This window comes from Mya arenaria, chromosome 8, assembly GCF_026914265.1.
Source record: "Mya arenaria isolate MELC-2E11 chromosome 8, ASM2691426v1".
NCBI classification, from domain to species: Eukaryota; Metazoa; Mollusca; class Bivalvia; order Myida; family Myidae; genus Mya; species Mya arenaria.
In genome coordinates this window covers 4065246-4071897 of record NC_069129.1, presented here as the reverse complement: position 1 = coordinate 4071897, position 6652 = coordinate 4065246, and positions in this window count along the sequence as shown.

The following is a 6652-nucleotide window of genomic DNA, read 5'->3' as shown; positions in this document are numbered from 1 at the left end:
GAGCCTTAAGACTCCTAGAACAAAACAATATCAACTATCAATAATGTATTAGATACATGTATATGTTTTTAAAACTCATTTCTTTTTATTTGATGATTATTGAATATCAATCATATCCGTATAAATAAACTAAACAAAATTTAATATGTTTTCCCCTATGTTTATTTAGCAGGTATTTGTCAAGATATGTTTAGAATATTCTACCATAGTCTAATTATCCATTATATAACAGTTTCAGAATAAACAAGACATTGATAGAAAATTGAGCAAGTTCCTGAGTAATTTTATTGAATTATGTATAAACGGTAGATTGTTTGATCTTTGGTCTTATTTCTAGAACATTCTGAAGTCTTTGATTTCATTAAATTACTCTGTGCAGATTAAATTTCAACCGTTTGGTGGAATATTTCTGAATGGTTTACTTATTTTACTTATGCTTATACTGTACTGAGATTAATTAAACTGTGTGGACATTCAAAAATACAAGGATAAGTAACAATAATTTAGAACATTTTTTGTAAATGTAAGGTATTTACTTATTTCAAAGTATTTTGTTCAACTATTAAAATATCAAAAATGTTGTTTTTAAAATTCAGTTGCTAGTTTCGCTTTCTTTGTTGTGTTTGTCGGAAGTTACAAAAATTATCACATATATTTTGCATCTACGAATTGCTCGTACATCCTTTCAGTTCCGGACCAACACTAGTTACTTAAGTCCCTTTTATTAAAAACATTTCTGGTAAAATCACTTATTTTATTTTATTATTTATTGATTGCTGAATGCAGGGTATTAGTTGTTGATCTGTTAGGTAATGCTTACCTTTTACGTCAAACAAACATTCTATTTCACTGTTTACAGACATTGAACTCATTCCCAATTGTCGTAAAAACACTCCCAATGTAAATCTTCCAAAGAAGATTTGAGCATAAAACTATTTTTTTTTAAAATAAGTTCAGGTTTATGAGCAAAAATATGAGCAAAATTAATTCATCAGTTGCAGTAAGACCGATCTTTACTTTGACCCTTTAACCCGAAAAATGCATTCCAGTGATTTACTTCACAATAACTTAATTACACAACAGGTTTCATCAATGTATGCTATTTATTACTTAAGTGTTTGAGCGAAAAACATTATGTTAAGTTCTAGTAACAACTTCATTGAATTTCAACTCAAATATTCACATGCTTTATAACTGATTTCACCTCTCTAAATCAATTTCTTCAAAAGGTATTGAGCAGAAACATTTTTAATGATTTTAGTTATCTTGACTTTGACTTTGAACTACCAATTAAATAAGAAAAACAAAGGTAAAATTCATATAAGCTATCTTCATCACTCGTTTTATCAACAAATGTGAGAAATCAACTCATTTTATCTAGTAAAAACCATTTATATAAACAGTGGCCTTGACCTTGACTCACCCATCCCGAAAGCAAACCCTGTAATTACAATGGTGAAGTTGATATTTAAACATTTTAGTTGCTGTGCAACATGTATATTTGATCTGATCTTAATTCGTTTTACTTAATCTTATTTATTTGCCGAGAGTATCGAAACGTCATCTCCATCCAGTACAGATTTTATAACAAAGTTTGCCTTTTCTACTTGGTAGTAAAAGTAGCAGTAGTAGTAGTAGCAGTAGGAGTATCAAAGTGGCGGAAGTAGGGGTAATTGAGGACATTATACTGCAACATAAAAATTATAATAATGATAACATTATTGTCAAGATATAGCTTTGTCTTTCTGTCTTGTATTTTATTTTTAATGAGCTAGTAGTAACTATTCTAAAATTTATACCAATTAAACTTGAGTGTATATTAAGTTATCTTGGTGTGTTTTTTACAGTTTCAGTGTTTTTATAGCTTTTGAAGTAAGAATAGGGCTGTCAAAAACATTTGGGGTACTTGGGTTGACCCTGTAATTTACAATATATTGTTAGGTTGACAAGTGAAACCTCCTTAAACATGGTATTGAAATATTTACTGTAATTACATTGTTTGTTTGAAGAATGCCCTGAATAGAAAGACACTGTCGGATTCGAAATTGCATGTTAGGGAACTTTATTTACCCAGACGAGGATATTGCTCCTAAAACAGAAATTACATTTTATCGTAACAATCTCGCTAAAATATAGGACTTCGGGACACAATACAGAGATATCATTTCGTTGTCTACAGTTTCAGACGTATCCAAATTGCATTGCTCACGCAAATATTCAATTTTACAAAGAGTCATCCGTTTTATTGTTTAAAAATATGACAGCCTCTGTTCAATGATTAATTCCATTTTCCATGCATTGAAAAATAGAATAGGACATTGATACATTTCTTCGTCTGTAAATAGTGTGGCTTATAGTTCATGAGTTATCACGTTGGGGTAATGCACTGATATACATAAATCGTTCATATTGTTAATTGTAAACAGTATATTATGCAATTATCTAAATAGTGCCATAACGCATAATATGTTAACAATTAGTTAACATCTTGCAGTAAACCCCTATTTTCACTCATCAGTAATAAGCTTGTATTCGTTTATTTTATTTCGTAATGTTGAATGTCTGTAAGGCCTTATAGTTTTTTATATCCAATAATAATTTCTGCTGTTTACATTGTCCATCTAGTTGTTTTTGTATGGGAAATATGAAGATCACCGATGTAGTTTAAGATAATACATAGGAAAATACTGTATGATGAGGAAATGTCATATTTGCGGAGGAGTACCGAACATTTAAGATGCGTCTTCAATACGCTAGTAGTATAACCAGCGATATCTGTTTGTTCAAAAGGTTACAAAGGTCTGTTCCATGGATGATCACATATTTAATAAAACATCTGTACATTTTGCATGTTTAATTTTATTATTGTCTGCATGCTCACTTAGATAAATAATGTCAGCATTGTATATATACGAACTGATGTACGCTTCCATGAGTTAAATATAGAGTATGATGGAGCACAACAATACGGGTACAGTATACAAATTCCTAATCTTAATATACAATCAAATAGGAAGGGCATTTCATAATTCATTGTATACTTTTGTTGTTGTTGTTGTTGGTGGTGTTTTTTTGCTGTTTTTTGCTGTTTTTTGTTGTTCTTTTCTTCTTCTTTTTTTTTTTTTTTTGGGGGGGGGTAGATTGTCAAGAAGCTGATTGTGGCATATTCTGCCACTTCACCCTGGCAAATACCTCCCATCTTTGGAGCATTGTCGCCTTGATACATGTAAGTCTAACGAAAATGTCTTTTATCGTTTGCCAGTGGCATTACATTTTTTTTACCTGACATGAACGGACATGACTTTTTTAGTAAACGCACAGGTGATGATGGTGACGTCTTCGGAAATTGAATAAGCTACGTACACAATAGTGAATTAAGCAGACTTGGTCAGAGACTAACGTTGATGCCATTTTAATAGTTGCTCAACACTTTATACAGTTTGCTCAGCTCAGAAATTAATAACTACGCATTATTCTTAATTAAATTTTATAACCGATCGACTGTTAATTTACATTTATCAAACAACAGGACATGTTTTACATAGTTTAAGGAACTGCGACCTTGACATAAAATCACCAAACCTTAGTTTATTTATATATATAGTATGTATGCACCGTGCTGTTTGTGCAGTTTTGTGCTGTTCTTCCATGTTTCATGATTGTGATTTTTTGTTTTTGTGCTCTATGCCTTTGGCGTTTACCCAGTGCCATTAAACCGGGTTAATGTTTAAACTTTTTACTACTGAGCTTGTTTCTGTAGTTTTTCAAATACGTATTAAAGCAAATCCCAAGCTATGTCCCAACATAACCTATTTGCATGCTATGTTTCATCTGTATTTATCAATGCAAACTCACGTTATCATATAGCCAAAGTTTTGTCGCGATTTTAACATGCTATTTGCCCAGTTTTATTTGTTGTTTTCTTCGGGGATTAACAACGTTTTCAACCTTCTATAAAACACTGCAATGTACTTGATGCTGTAAAATTACATAACCGTCTTAAATGCACATACAATCTAATATTATTTGGTATTTCCTAAATATGATGTTTTTGCTAGGGAAAAAAGTATTTATGAAATATCCGAGTACTTTTTTAGTAAATGAGAACGAATTTTATCGATTAAGTGCATTCTTTATAAATAAGTTATCTTGTTGTCTGGATGATAGTAGTAGAAGTTATAGAAGTAGTCCCGGTGGTATTTGTGATGGTTTTGTTGGCGGTGGAAACAGTAGCAGTAGTAGCAAGAAAAGTATCAAACTTGGTATAACGAAGTTCAAAAAGAAATTGTTTAAGATATTTTCGAGTACATATTTTATGACTAAATATTCAGAGAGTAAAACCAATATTTAAGTTCATTTTCTATCTCGATGCAACTCAAATTTGTCAAAGGTTAGATAATATTTTTTTGTTCCATTTAACCTTATCGCCTTTTTTTCCATGCTATCAAATAGGACTTAAGCACCGCATGTTAAATGTGCTGACATAACGTAACATATTTTCTCTTGCATACGAGGCATATTCTGAAAGTCATTTGACCGTTGCAGAAAATTCCAGTTAACATCCTGATGGGAGATGATCCACGCGCAAACAACGCACCATTTTGAACTATGGTAATTTACGTTCAAATGGTCGGTAAATATATACTTCAAAAAAGCAAACTTAAATAAATATATGGTAACAGAAATTAAAAAAACAAAAATAAAAAAGAATTGCATTCTTAAGAACATATATATGTTCAAATATTCCCAATTTGAAAGGTTCAGGTATAAACGCAAAAGAATCACTCAAGTGTTTCCGGTACTGATGGTAAAAATCCGACCGTGCGCTCTTGGATCGAATTTCCTTTATAAATACTGAATTTGTCATTTTGTTAACTCATTTCAATTGAAGTATTTCGTTCTGGTGAATACAAATGCCATTTAGAAACTGATGTCGGTGACGTTATTCGGAAATTGAATAAGTTGTCCACATCATTGAGCATTAACCTCATTAGGTGGGACAATATTCCGTCTTAAGGAAGCTTGAGACAGCGGTCTTCTCACAAGTTTCCATTCTATATGACGATTGCAAGATAAATGAAAGCTGGAACTTTTGTCTCTTGTCGGAAATTTTTTTTTATGTTGTTTTCTTCATGATGTTTACACCTAGTTGTTGTTTTTTTTTACCTATCTTTTATCAAGTTTATTTTCGCTGCAATAAGTACTACCAATTCAATTTTGTTGATTATTGATAGGACAAGCGTGATATTAAACTCAAAGTGGACTATTTGTGTAATGATCGTTTCTTGGCTAACCTAACGAACATGTTTTTATCATTAAGTGTGTTCATTTTTGTTTCTTAAAAATACATGTAGATTATACGTATGTTGCTAACGTAAACACAGAAATCTTAGAATATTCGTTTTTATTTGTGTAATTGTATTTGGTTTAAGGAGGGGAAAGGGTCAGAGAAATGACATTCGTTTGTAATAGAAGAAAACAATGTTGATGTCCATTGTATTCTAGAAGTGGTTTTTGCCTTGTAGAAAAATATTTAAAAAAAACCTTTTATTATCGATAAAAAACATAGATTGGTAAAGGCTGGTGTCTATCTAACATCAAATAAATGCTATTTGTTTTTTATCACTTTTACTGTTTCTACTGTTTGTAGTCGTTTTGAAAAGTATGGAACAAACACTCATAATTTTATAAAATAAAGAACATTTTAAGGACACACAAAATTAGAGCATACTCAATAATGAAACGTTTTCTGATTTAAAATAACATGAAAGGTAAACAACTGATATATGCATTAAACAAAATAAATCTCGATAGAATTGAGATGGAAGCTTACTAGCCTATACTATGCCTTGCTTCTGTCACTCTTTCAAGCTGCTTGTAATGGTGTAAATGTAGCTATGATTTGTAGACTTTATGTAAGACTTTACTTTATTGTAGACTTTTATATGTAACGTTATAATTTTATGGATAAGGTGAAAGGTGAAAGACAAAGGTATGAGTTAGAAGCTGGCAAAATGCATTGGAAGTATGGAAGAAGTCAAAGAGCGAGAAACGTGAAGAAACAGGAAGACGGGGCAGGGCATGGATAGGTCAGGTCAGTTGTAGAGTCTGGTTTGTTCTTATTTATCTTAAGGAGGTCAAAAGCGCTTAGTTTGGCGAATGTAGCTGAACGTTATTGAATATTGTTGAGTTGATCGGGTTCGTGGCTTTTTTAGCCAAACAGTAATACTTGAGGTGACAAAAGCCTTAAAGCAGGCCGTAAATCAAATAGATGATGACTTTGTGCAAGAAGAAATGGCAGGTTTCCTCAATTTCACCACATTGGCAATTTGGGCCATTGATAAAGTTTTCAGAGAACAAGTGTTCAATTAGATTACTACAATGCATCCGCAGCCTTGCATGCCACCCTGATAGTAGAAATGAGGAACTTATGGTTGATTTGTGTTAATATTGTACTTGAAGGAAGACCAGGGATGTAGATGAACCTTTAGGTTTGATTTGAAAATGAAGAATATTGCAAAGTTAATATCGTGATCGAGTTTCTCGTTTAAATAAAAGGTAAAGGTTCAATATGTGACGTAGTTATTTTTGATTGCCAATGTATCCACCTCAAACATATATGTTCTTCCAAAATATTTTGGTCGTAGGGCAG